General features: G+C 39.3%; 1 long non-coding RNA gene across 1 annotated transcript; it reads left to right on the top strand.

Annotated features, from left to right (window-relative positions):
* The first annotated feature begins 10,431 nt into the window (after positions 1-10,431).
* On the top strand, positions 10,432-11,576 carry LOC141374809 (uncharacterized). Its single transcript, XR_012381940.1, has 3 exons — positions 10,432-10,585; positions 11,124-11,231; positions 11,335-11,576. It is a non-coding gene; the product is annotated as an uncharacterized lncRNA (long non-coding RNA).
* Positions 11,577-14,296: the final 2,720 nt, after the last annotated feature.

The raw sequence follows: 14,296 nt of genomic DNA, 5'->3' as shown, positions 1-14,296 counted from the left end.
ACTAAGGAGATATTTTCCATTTTTTAAATATTAAGCCTTCAAAATCTGGAGTATGTTTTACAGTTATAGCACATCTCAATTTGAACTAGCCACTTTTTAAATACATAGTAGCTACATGAGCCTAGTGGACCATATTGAATGGTGCATTTCTAATAGTTTTTTTTTTTTTTAAGATTTTATTTGTTTATTTGACAAAGAGAGAGAGAGAGACAGACAGCAAACACAAGCTTGGGGAATGGCAGGCAGGGGAGAAGCAGGCTCCCTGCAGAGCAAGGAGCACAATGCGGGACTCGATCCCAGGACCCCGGGATCATGACCTGAGCTGAAGGCAGCCGCTTAACTGACTGAGCCACCCAGGCGCCCCTCGAATGGTGCATTTCTAAAGACAGGTCTTAGTATCTCCTTACACTTAGTAAATGTTCAATAAAAGCTCTAAAAATAACTTGAAGCTGATAATGCCACTAGATGTTCTCTGGGAAAATCTGTCCTGTGTCTATCACGCATTAGGCCTCCAAAAAATAGAATCTACAAGTCTCCCCTGTAGAAGAAAATAAGAAGAGTCTGGCAAATCAAATCAATTGCCAATTTTTGTTCTAAAAACTCCTTTTAGAGGTAAGTTTTATGCACATGTATTTCAGTGTGTTTAAATTGTCTTAAAACTAGCAATTGCCAGACTCCTAATTATCACCTACATATCTCTTTATAATACTCAACACATTTTTAATCACTTTTTAAATGTCTTCCCACCCTGCCAGCACGGTACACCTTTTAAAGGCAAAGACCTGCCAGCCTTGTTCACTGCTGTGTACCCAGGGCCTATCTTTCGGTCACATAGTGAGCATTCTAAAAATATATTTGTTGATTTGGAAAATTTGAGTTTGGACTAATGTATCAATTTGAGAACTAGTATCAGTGTTTTTCTCTGGATTTGTGAATTTCATCTATTTTTTTTTCATTCATTTCAAGAACAGGGAGTTCAGGCCTAGGTGCTAAGTGTTTGAGGCAGAGAGGGTTACACAATGCAGCCCCTCCCTTTAGCCTAATGCACAACAAAATTCAAAATTAACCTCAGTTCTTTCTAGACCACGCCAACACCCTGTGTTCATCATGAGGACTGGGCCTTACAAATGCATGTAGCATTTCTATCTATCATACTCTCTCTTGTGTAGTCTTGTGAGCTTCCTAAGCACCCAGGGAAGCCGGCAGGCATGGTGTGGTTTCCCCTTCCTATAGGCTTCAACAAGCTGACACTGGAGGGTCAAAATATTAATAAGTAACTGAACCAGTAGTAGAAGCAAAACATTTTGATTCACAGAACATGTTTCCATGATTGTGGCTTTACCTCTGACGTTTGAGAATGCATTTCCCCAGTCATCTCATCTTTGGTTTATTATTGTCTTATATTTAAAATTAACTTCTGACTTTTGTTTTTCTTTAATTTGTATCTTATATGGTTAGTACGTAGGGATAAAAGTAAGACAATCTCTTCCAGAACTATAGTAAGCCAGTAATACAACACAGAATAAGTAAGACTGGAAATCTGCCAAAATCATCTAGACATAGTGATCAGGGTTGTCATGTGCTGATGTGCAAGATGGGCACTGTGCAACCCTACAAAGTGCCAGTTGCATGCACAACTTGCAAGCCACAACTGGTAGCCTTAGGGGTGATTACCTCCCAGGTCAAGACAGGAAAAATAACCCTGGAAGTCAAATCTAGGTTTGATGGAGTATGAACAAAGTCTGAATATTTTCAAGAGTGCTGAAAATGCCTGAAAGATTGTGTGGCTGAAGGAGGGGCCTCATCCCCACTGACCTTCACCACCAGAGGTAAATGCCTCCAGAGCAAGAACAGGCCAGGTTCTTTGTACACCCAACACTGCCCAATAGGTCTAGGTCATGACCCAAAATCAATTTATTTCTTTAAAAGGGTGTGTATGTCTCAAAAAGCAAATTTTATAGGGGTTAATAATAATAATCACAAAATAAGTACAAGTCATTCTTTTCACTTATAAACTACTTGAAAAATACCAGCAAATGCTATTAAAACACTCATTTGGCATATAATTTGGGACCCATATACATTTTTTAAAAGTGAATGGCTCTTGGGGCGCCTGGGTGGCTCAGTCATTAAGCGTCTGCCTTCGGCTCAGTCATGATCCCAGGGTCCTGGGGTCAAGCCCCGCATCGGGCTCCCTGCTCCGCAGGAAGCCTGCTTCTCCCTCTCCCACTCCCCCTGCTTGTGTTCTCTCTCTCGCTGTGTCTCTCTCTCTCTCTGTCAAATAAATAAATAAAATCTTTTTAAAAAATAAATAAATAAAATAAAAGTGAATGGCTCTTAAGAAAGCAAGCGGTATTCATTTTGCACAACCTTATAAATAATTTAAAGTCATCTGGAAAAGCTTCTGAAGATCTAGGAAGAAAAAAAAAATCAAAAGCCACAACTTGGGACACATGCAGTAAATTCACTGGGTTAAAAGACATATCTTCTCTGTCATATGTCTGGATGTCTGCCTCTTCCTGCTACGCCAGGCATTTTTGCGGAATTTTCCTTGAGCAGCTTGTCCATGAGGGCCCCCTGAGCAAACAGAGAAATTTTATTAACCTTTCCTCCCACAACTCACTCTTGTCTTTAAAAAAAAAAAAAAAATGGAAAAGAGTAATTGCATTTTCAGTGATGGTCACTCAGCTGCAACTTCTAGAGTCAAGGCTAGTTAATTCTTATTTGCTGACATGCAGGCCTTACCCAAATTCACTTTCCACCCGCTCCGAAGAACAGGGAAAGGCGTACAAGCTCATTAAGCCCTCATTACTTTTCAGACTTTGACATAGCATACTTTGTGAAATGATCAGACTCCACTGAACCCAAGCGGTGAGGCCAGGACACTGGTTTACCCCTTGATTTTTACCTTTCATTCAGTCATGACTCAGTCAAATCTGATTTTAGGACTATCTTTTCAATTAATGAAAATTAGCTGTATCATCTCAGGAAGGAAAAAGGCCCCACAAACCATTCAACTCAACCATTCAATATTCATTTAAGCACATAGCTTTCTGCTAGGTCTATTAGAGCATGCCTCCAAGTTATGGTCCCTGCCTTCAAGGGGCACAAAATTTAACTGGGAAGGCAACCCACATAAAAATGTACACGCAGGGGTGCCTGAGTGGCTCAGTCAGTTAAGTGTCCAACTCGATTTCAGCTCTGGTCATGATCTCAGGGTCCTGGGATCGAGCCCAGGTCAGGCTCTTTGCTAAGTGGGGAGTCTGCTTGAGGATTCTTTCTCCCTCTCTCTATGCCCTTTGCCCTGCTCTCTCTCTCTCTCTCAAATGAATAAATATTTTTTTAAATGTACACACGAAAATAGGGAGAATGAACCAGCAGTCTAAGGCAGTACCTGTTGAGAGGCAGTAATGGGTAGGTAGGAGAGCACCTCCTGAGCCAGACAGTTTGAATTCAGATTCTAGTTCCACAATCCTGTGACCTTGGGTCAATTACCTAACCTGCTTATGCCTGTTTTCTCACCTGTAAAATAAAGATTATAACTGGGCTTACTTCATCTGATTGTGTGATGAATAAACAAATTAAGAATAGCTTAGAACAATACTGGGCACCTAGTAGGGCCTCAGCTCAATAGAGAGTAACCAATTATTATATAATTAGGAGCCAAATACAAAGGATGGAAAGTGCTTTCAAAGTTCCAAAACAAGGGAAAAATCACTGTGGGTTAGTTGATCATTGATTAAAACACTTATACAGAGGAAATATTAACATCTGAAGTAAGACTTGAAAAGGAAGATGAAGGCCAGAGGAAGAAAATCCCGAGGACCAGACACAGGACGACCTAGTTAGAATGATATTTTTTTCATTGGAAAATGGGGACAAAGGAGGCTTAAGGACGGATGGCCCACTGTGGCCTGAGGCATCAGGACAAGAATTGTGGATTTATGTCCTTTGGAAAATAGTAAGCCCCTGAAGAGACCAAGAGAGTAAGGGTAGTGTCTTTACCAAGGTTCACTCTGCAGCACTTGAAAGTAAAACGTAGAGGGGAAGAGAAACTCAAGACAGGAGAGCCATTGGTGAAACTACTGTAATCATCTAGGTGCAAGAAGATGAGAAATAAAAAAGGTCAAGAGTCAGCACAGATCCTTCCCTAAAAGAACTGTCAACTGGCCTTAATTACAGATTAGAGATGAGAGAAGGCGTTGGTTGATAGCATGAGTGATGAACAACAGAGGGTCTCATCCAGCTCGAAAATTCCACATGATTCTGCTCATCTCCAGGTGTGTTATTGTGGAGAAGTTTAGTCATTCTTTTTACATTATTTTTATTTTCCAGCATTCCCTCCTAAGAATGTTGAACTTTGTAAATGTGTGTGAAAAAGTATTCTAGAAGTTTATAAGATGTCTGTCTCCGGGGATAAGACTTCATTTTAACAATTTTCAAGGGAAATATAGATACTATAGATGATGTATATAGATATTTATAGATATAGGTATATTCTATTTATGAGGAATTTGCTTACCATTTTTAAGGAGAAAAATCATACGCATGCCAATTTTTCATTTTTATTTTCAATACCTAAGGTGCCTAAGGCAATAAATAACTTCTTTAAAAAAAAAAAAAGCCCTAAATCCTTTCCATAAATTCTAAAAATACTCAGACATTTCCTTTATTTAGTCAGTCAGCCAGCAAATACTCAATGCATTGGAGAATACACCAGTAAGGAAAAATAAAAAATATGTACCCTCTCTACACAGATTAATGGTGGATTTTTTTTCCTTTGGCATCTTCTCTTCCCTTCCCTGCTGCACCACACAAGTTGGCTGTGTATAACTGTCTCCTATTGATGACTTGTGACTGAGTGAGGGATATTACAACATAGAAAACTTACAACAGAAAATCACACATCATCATTCTTAAGAGTTCTGTGGTCCTCCCTACCTCTTGGAAATTTTTACCAACTCTGCTCCCGCTCAGGCTCTAGGTCATTTGTCTGGGCTCCTCTCGTTTCTGCAAAATTCTCCCTCCTGTCCCTCACCTCTGCCTGCCTGTTTTTTTCACCTGCCAGTGCAAATTTTAAAAGTCCTATTTCTTTATTACACTGTACCATTTAGTTCTCCAGCTCCTTCCTAGACTTGTCTTAACTTGCATGCTCTCCATCTGTGGTTCTCAAGTTTAAGTGTGTGTTAGCATCACCTGGAGGGCTTGTTAAAACAGAGACTGCAGGGTCCCACCCCCAGAGTTTCGATTCAGTAGGTCTGAGGTGGGGCCTGAGAATTTGCATTTGTACCTAATTCCCAGGAGATGCTGATGCTGCTGGTGACCCACCGCAGTATAAACCGCTGCTTTAAAAGCTTTTAAACAAGTTTTCCTAACAACAGAATCACCTACAAGCCCATAGCTTCATCATTAGTCACACAAAGGGAGAAATGAATTTGTAAGTTAGAGTTTCTCTATTTTGGACCTGGGTAAGTCCATCTCCCCTAGTAAAACCTTCTGTAAATGGAAAGCTGTCCTTAAGACATTCATTCTGCCCTCTGTTCAGAGCATTCCTATAATGAGGGTTCTGACTCCATCTTTTGATGTTTGACTACTGGCAGCTCCCAAACCCACCCCTCCCTCTTCCCCTTGTGCTGCATCTGAGCAAGCTAAGAAGAAAGCCTGAGGGCTCCCTGCTTTGGAGTCGCTGGGAGATTCAAACCATGTCATCCCCTTCCCAGGCAAGCCCTCAGCTAGCCCACCCGCAACTATAATAAAAGCCAGGCCAGTCTCCTTCCCTTGCTGTCTCCAGTCATGTTGAACCTGTTTGAGAGGTCTGTGCTGCTCTCCCCCAGAAACCCCCATTAGGTAAGTATAAAACTTCCCATACTCCTTTAGTGTGCGTATGACATCACCAGTCTCAAAATCAATCAAACTTTGAGTGGGCACAGTGATCATAACAATTCCCCCAGAGCTTGGAGGTTTTTTCCTTTTTTCTTCACATTTAAGGAACCTAAGAAAAATCATCCTATGCCACCGTATAGGTAGAATTAAGTAAAAGTTTACATGTGAATTTTGAGATCTCACTCCCCAACTCCCAGCCTACTGGAAACTGAGTACAGACATTCCAGGAAGAAAATTAGAGGAAACTACTCTGGAAATTCATTCCAGTTCTAGAGAAAAGTTCTAAAGATACTGACATGACCAGATTGCCTTACAGGACAGATCATGGCAATCAGACCCATTCATAGGCACAGAACTTCCACCAGGCTTTTTAATGCCCCACTTAAAAATGAGAAGACAGATGAGAATCACCAGACACTTGAGCAAAGTATCTTATATGGACAGAGACCAGAGCAAATAACAAGAAGAAAATATAGGAAACAGATATGATGCAGAAAGAAAAAAAAATCATCAAAAAATATCATTAATATCCTCAATAAGATAACATATTGCATCCATGAAGCAAGAACCAGACACTGTAAATAATAATAATAATATACAAAAGAGAGCTCTGAAATATGAAACAGAAGTGAAAAATAGTAGAAGGAAGAAGAAATCTTCCAGAAAGTAAAAAAAAAAAAAGATGGAAAATAGAAATGAAAATATAGAAAATTAGAAAAGTCCAAAAAAAAAAAAAAGAAAGAAAAGTCCAGTAGGTCAAAGATCCAAACAGTAAAAAAATCCAGAAAAAGAGAATAGAAGAACAAGAGAGTAGCTAACCAAGACAATAACAATAAATTCCTCATAATTGAAGGAAATTAGTTTTCACACTTAAAGGTGTGCAAAATCCTAATATAATAGATGAATATAGAACTACTTGAAGCCATATCATTGTGAAATTTTAGAACAGGAAAGTAAAGAAGATCCTAAAAGCTTCAATATTTTTTTCTTCTCACAAAAGATCAAGAATTAGGGGCACCTGGGTGGTTCAGTCAGTTAAGCATCCAACTCTTGATTTTGGCTCAAGGTCATGATATCCAGCCCCACTTGAGGCTCAGCACAGAGTCTCCTTGAGATTCTCTCCCTCTCCCACTGCCCCTACCCCTGCGCATCCTCCCTCTTTTCCTTTCTCTCTAAAATAAATAAATAAATAAATAAATAAATAAATAAATAAATAAAATTGTTAAAAAAAAAAAATCAAGAATCAGAATGACATTGGAATACCCAATAGAAACTCTAGAAACCAGCAGTAAAAAATATGAGGGAAAAAGATTTTCAACCCAGAATTATACTTCCAAACTACTGATTCAAAGTTAGGGTGAAATAAAAAAAAATATTTTCTGATAAGATAAGTCTAAAAAAAATCTTTTCTTAGATATGCCTTTCTCAGAAAACTACCAAAGGATATGTTCCACCAAAACAAGGAAGTAAACCAACAGACAGGAAGACGAGGAAATCAAAACACAGGTAATCCAAAATAAGAGTGACAAAAAATCTGTAGGAAGATGGTACAGTTTGATCTGAAACAGGTCTTGAGGGCACTGATAGAGTTTAGAGCAAGCTGGAAAGCGCCAAGAGGCATATCTTCAAGAAGATGACTAGAGAGAACTTAATGTGGCTGATTAAATTTGGATCTTGGATCCCAAGAGTTTGGGATTCAACTGGGGAATGTGGCTGATTAAATTTGGATCTTGGATCCCAAGAGTTTGGGATTCAACTGGGGACAAGCATATAAAATAACAAAGCAATTATTAACTCTGAGGAAAAGAAAGCATTTTATCTTTTTATAAATAAAGAAAAAGTAGCGAGAGTATGCCACTTGCCTTATCTGTAAAATAGCACTTTTATTGTCAAAAATGGTAACATTGGATATTGATCTAACTAAAATTATGCCATAGCTGTATGAGGAGCAGGGAGGAAATAAACATGTAGGGCAGGTCAAAAGCAAAAGTATCAAGCAATTGTATCAGTCGATACATTGTGACTAAAACTGCAAAAGTTTAGTAATAATAAAGTCATAGCAAAAGAAGTACAACATAAATCTACTATTTAGAATGGTGGAAATAAATATCAAAAGAAACAGCTCCATCAGTTGAAAGTGATTGTTGCTAAGGAGTTGGAAATTTGGGAGGGTGGACAGAGGTGCCCAGGGGAGTTCTGTTTTTTTATTGCAAGCCCCGTCGAATTGTCTGACTTCTTAAACTATATGTATTTGTAGCCTTAAATGGTTTAAATATAAACTATTCATAATTTTTAAAAAATAAGTCAATAAAAAATTACTAAATTTTTAATACCTCTACTGTTCCTGTACAGAATTTAAGGTGACATATCAAAAATATATATACATAACTAAAAAGTAAATATGACTATAGAAGAAATTTAAGGGAAAGGAGAAAAATACAAATTTCCAAAAGAATCACCAAATTCACAGCAATTTTTTGGCAGTTTACTCAATTGAAAGAAAGAAAAACATAACAGCCAACATGATTTTGTGTGAGGTTTTTGTTTAATTTTGCTTTGTTTTGCAAGAAGGACATGTCTGTAATTCTTTTTAGATGTTAAAAAGGTGTTCCCATCCTTGAAAAAGCTGAGAACCACAGAACTTGAAAATTGCTTCTTGACTCACAAAAGTAGATCAAAAGAGTTGATCTACTTTTCAAAAGTGAATTTATGTCATTAATGCTCACTTATCAGCTCTACTTCTCCCTAAGGACAACCACACAAAATAGAGGCAGTTATTTTTCCTATAAGCCTTAGGGCATTTTTAAAATATATATACATAAGTGGCATGTCTGTGTTAATGCTACTGATCCTGGGTGGACTCCTAAATGGGAATATCTGCGAATCTATTCCTCTGAGAAATAACCATTTTCACATCTTGTGTGCTTTCTGTTTGTCTGAATTATAGACATAAAACCCGAAGCAACTTATTTTTGTTTTTTAAAAAACAATATTCAAATTATCATTAAGTGCACTCTTAGCTATTAATGGTGTTCCATGTTTTGTCTTTTCTAACATTTGCATTTATTAAACGAGAAGCCTAATAAATTCTGCAAACAATCCAAGTCATGAATTTGGATAAGAAAGTTCTCACATTCTCTTGGCTCTAAGTTGTTTTATTTTCTAACCCTTTTATTGTTCTTCACAAACAGCTGTAATTTACCTGGAAGGAAATCCACCAAAATATTAAGGAAGTTGTTTTCTTCATGCAGAATGACATTTTTTAAAAAGAGCAGACGGGAAGGGGATGTCAAGAATGTCACTGGGGCGCCTGGGTGGCTCAGATGGTTAAGCGTCTGCCTTCGGCTCAGGTCATGATCCCAGGGTCCTGGGATCGAGTCCCGCATCGGGCTCCCTGCTCCTTGGGAGCCTGCTTCTCCCTCTGCTTCTCTCTCTCTCTCTCTCTCCCTCTCTCTCTCTCTCCTCCTCTGTCTCTCATGAATAAATAAATAAAATCTTTAAAAAAAAAAAAAAAAGAATGTCACTGAATGGCCAAGTGGCTCTGTGAAGTACATACCTGAATATTCGCATCTGAGAGTCTGGGGAGAGGGTAGGGCTGAAGTTACACCTTGGATGTCAGCATCATAGGGGGTGCATTTAAAGCTGCGGGAATATATACAGTCATTGAGAGTGAGAGAACACAGTGTGAAAGAAAAGTCCAAAGACTGATGTCTCAAAAAATGAAAAACTTTGATGTCCGGTAAAGAGAAGCCACCAACACCAGAGAAGCAAAAGGAAACAAAGAAAGCCTGATAGCAGAAAGGCAAAGGAGGGTTCAGGGTGCTTTGTGAGGAAAGGCATGTTGGTCCTTGGATTCAGCAAGAGGAGGAGTAGAAATTGTCACTAAGTTTGGGATATGTGTAGAGAGCATTAATAAATAGCATCAGGGGTTGGTAATCATCAGCTTATACTGCTACTATTTTGTCTGACTGCGATTCTCTCCAACAAGGTTAGGTACAGAGAGAGTAGACATCCTTGGGGTCATTCAGTGTCAGTGTTTGCCAGATGAACGAGATAAAAGAGGGGCAGAAAGGAGGAATGAAGGTATTTGCAAGAGAATGATTACAACACGAGATGATGGAAAGGAACAAAGTCAAAACATGGGGTGGGGGGACTAACTGATATTCAATATAACCTAAGGATAAAAATCTTTTTTTTTAAGATTTTATTTATTATTTGACACAGAGAGACACAGTGAGAGAGGGAACACAAGCAGGGGGAGTAGGAGAGGGAGAAGCAGGCTTCCCGCCAAGCAGGGAGCCCGATGCGGGGCTCGATCCCAGGACCCCGGGATCATGACCGGAGCCGAAGGCAGACACTTAACGACTGAGCCACCCAGGTGCCCCAGGATAAAAATCTTTTGACATAAATCTTTCCTCGTTTTTTTAATAGTTTTTCCTTAGGATGGATTTCTAAAACTAGAATTATTAGGTCAAATAGTATGATTTTTTTTTAAGATTTTACATATTTATTTATTTATTTCAGAGAGAAAGAGAGTGTGCGTGTGAACAGGGGGAGGAGCAGAAGGAGAGTGACAAGCAGACTCCACACTGAGCACGAGCGGAAAGGAAGCTCAGTGCCGCCACACTCTGAGATCATGACCTGAGCCGAAATCAAGAGTCAGAGGCTTTAACCGACTGAGCCACCCAAGTGCCCCCAAATAGTATGAATTTTTAAAGTTATTGATGCATGTTGCCAAACTGCTTTCCAAAAAGCTTATACCATCTTAAATTGATCAGCAAAGTCTAGCACTGTGTGTCTCAAGAAACTCTAGCCGCTTTCAGAATAATACACAAGAAGCATTGATTGGTATCAAAACTCTGTCATCTCTAAAACCCAGCAGAGCTCCCACCCTTCCTTTAATCCCCTACCCACTCTTTCCTTTCTTTCGTGATTTCTTTGGTTTTCATTCAGTATAAATTCATCTTTTTCACAATGAGTAATTATGTTTCAGTGTAAAATCGTTAAAGTCGCTGTAAATTTCAAAAGAAAATTTGAGCAAAAATGTTTTAAAAAATTGCAATCAGCAAAAAAAATTAGTTTCATTCTAGCAGCAAAAGGGATCTCTCTCCCCTTCCCCCTTCCCCTCCTGCCTTCCCTCTTCTCCCCCCTTCTCCCTTCTTCTCTCCCATCTCTGATCCCTAAGAATTTAATAGGGAAGTAACAAAAGATTATTCTCTCTTTTCTTCTCTCCTTTGTAGTTGATTTAAGTCAGTTTTCTAAAAGATCTAAGAACTTTTGCAGAAGTTCTTGTGTCCACAGCTTATTCCTAAGAAAGAAAAGAACCACAATAGAAATGAAGCCACCGTGTAAGTCAGCCCATGTTCGGATTTCTAAAATGATTTTATAAAGCTCATTAAGATCATGACTTCTCTATGTTTATCTGTTGCTCCTCTAAATTGGCCATTCTAGAGCTTGAGAAACTTGAGAGAAAGATCCTTGTTTCCTGCAGATTCGATAATCATCTATGAAGTTCGGGATGACAAGAGGACTTAGACACCATATGGATCTAAGTCTCTTAAAGGTTTAGAGACCGAAGTCCAGAGCAGTTAACCCATCTACCCCAGGATGCACAGCCAGAGAGTAATAGATCTCAAAGACATAGCTACCATCTCCTGAGCCAGTTCTGCCCTTGCCATCTTCATATTAGACAAATGCATGCAAAGTAATAGACTAATAAATATGCTTCTGTGTAGAAGTAGACATGAAACTCTGATCACCTCACTTCAGATGTTAAGAGTGCAAAATAAACCTCTATATTATACTATCAGACTACGAAAATTTCATTTTTAAAGACTGAACGTAACTACTAGGTTCTAAATATGTGGGTCCAGAGAGTGTGTATTTAAACTCACACAGCACAGCACATGCACGTGTGTGCATATATTCATCAATACCCAATAAGCCATTTCCATCTACGAGGATGCTTCTAAGTAGCAAGATGACAACATATTTCTGAATGGACTGCTTTGTCTATAAGGATTGCTATGATTGCTTGTCACTTGTGGAATGTAAGTAACCTTGAGTGTCTCCAGAGATGTGTCTACAATCTAATGTAAAGCTGCTAAAAGGACAAGTCAGAGAACTGTGTTCTTCCTCTAGGTCACAACCAAAATCCTCCTTTTGCATGGAGTTTCTCCAATTTCTCATGAAAAACTTTCTAAGGATTTCTTTGATCACTGCTATAGAGTCCCACAGCCAAGATATTGCCAAGGTACTGACCCCTGCTTTGAATTTTAAGAGGGGAAAAAATGATTGGTGTATAGGCTCCAAAACAATGATAAAGCAGAGTGATAATACTCATCTAAAAATATGTTGTTAATCCTGCAGGTGAACAATATTCTAAGGGATAGAGAACATCTTTAGTAGACTATTTTCACTCTGCCATATTTTATTATTTCCCTTTCTTCAGATACTCTAAAGTTGCCAGCACTATGACCCTTACAGATGGTCCTCTCTCCCATAACTTCACCCTATCTTGAAGAGAGATACGTGGGCAAAGCTATGTCTTTAGTACATTCAAACTTAAAGGCTTTAACTGGGTCACTTAAAAAAATGTAGAATATAGAGGCAAATAAACAAACTGCTTAGAAACAGACCTAATTATTTCATTAAGCCATTCAAAGAGACAGTGATTTGGAGGGATTTTGCTGACTCTGTAGAAGTTATAAAACTAAAGTTACCAAAATGAGAGACAGTCTACTAAAATCATCAGCAGTCTTAAAAGCTAGGCAATGTTGACAATAATAAATAGCCATAGGAGAAAAAACTTCTATAGGATTAACAAAAACATTTTTAAATTACCATAAAGAAAGCACTTTTATTTGCAAAAGTGCTGTCCTATCAGAAACAATATTATGTCAACTGACTGTATATGATCTCATAAGAAGATAATCTTCTGCCTAAATCCTCAAAGCTAAATTCCAGTAGTAGATCAAGGATTGGAAAGTTCAAACCAAACTTTAATTAATTAACTAATTAATTAATAATTTTGAAGTGTGCACCAAGGGTGAAGAGTATTTTATCAAGGGATTATTGTTAACTCCTGTGCACACAAATATTTTCACCATTATTCCACTGACATTCATGGGACTTACTCAACTAATTTGAGTAGTTAAATGATGTTGTTTCCCCTCTCCACTCCCTCCCTGATACTGAAAATAGAAGAGGCCATTAACAGCCCCCTTGGCAGAGAAGCCCTCTGGATGATACCATGGCAACAGGCTATCAGACGCAAAGGGCGCCAGTCCAGAGAAAATAGAGAGAATCAGTGCAGCCCACCAGGGGAAAAAGAATGCAGAATGACAGCTAGGCTATATTATCATCTTCCTGGCACTCTTTCCGACCCGAACTAAAAGCACATTTCTTTCATTAATATTTAATGTTATAGCTGCAAAGAGAAATGTCTAAAACTACTTTTTTTTTTTTAATAAACCAAGTATATTCTATTTTAAAGAAAATATTCTCTGATGTTCTCCTGTGGGAGCTCTATCTCCTCAGCTTCTCACTCTGGTCTGACTCTTCCTTCCGTTTTTCATTAGCTGAGCTGAGCTTGTCCAAAAAATGACCATGAAAATGTTCCTTTCCCTGTAATGAGCCCCAGTGGGAACCTAGCAAGTGAGCTCTTAGGAGGTCTCAAAAGCCTCTTACCCACATCCTGGGAGGAAAGGCAGGACCCGCTGACTGACTTCCTCACTAATCCCCTCCTACGGGGAGCGGACTGACACCAGCCCCAGCTGAGGCTGGTGCCAGGAAGAGTTTAGAACGTTCACAGGGAAGTGCCTATCAGAACAGGACAGATGTCAGTGTCCCTCTCTCTGAAAAGGGGACAAAAAAAGAACAATGCATCCTGCCATTTTCTCAGAGGCCGTCTTTTAGAAAATTTCCTTCAAGGCCGGGAATCACTGGATCATATTTATAAAATGCCTGAAACTATATGGTGTCATAGAGGAACTAAAAATGTCTCCCGAGACCTCAGAAGGGATCCGGACGCATTTCTTCTCTCAAGCTGGAGTGACTGAGCGCTACCTGTGGGCAAAGTCCTGCCTAGAACAAATCAGGAAAATGGGGCGGGCCGGTGTCCCCCGCCAACCCCGCATCAGGGCCTTCTCTTCCGGAGACATCCCTCTTTTTACAGGACACATCAAAGCTGGGACTCCAATGGCCAATGCTCAGGCGGAGTCCTCCCACAGATTCCTGAAGTTTACCTCCCACGGAGGAAGCCTGACCTGCAGCAATCATTCTCCATCTTTAGCAAAACAAGAGCAACCCAAACAGCAGGCCCAGTGTCATCGTTACTAGAAGAGCCTGTCGATGGAACTAGAAGCACCTCGCCACTCACACTCCCGTGTCCCACACCCCAGACACAGCCCTG

This window comes from Callorhinus ursinus, unplaced genomic scaffold (assembly GCF_003265705.2).
Source record: "Callorhinus ursinus isolate GAN/ISIS: 27379988/994484 unplaced genomic scaffold, GSC_fseal_2.0 scaffold22, whole genome shotgun sequence".
Classification (NCBI taxonomy): domain Eukaryota; kingdom Metazoa; phylum Chordata; class Mammalia; order Carnivora; family Otariidae; genus Callorhinus; species Callorhinus ursinus.
This window is presented reverse-complemented; position numbering and strand designations above follow the sequence as displayed.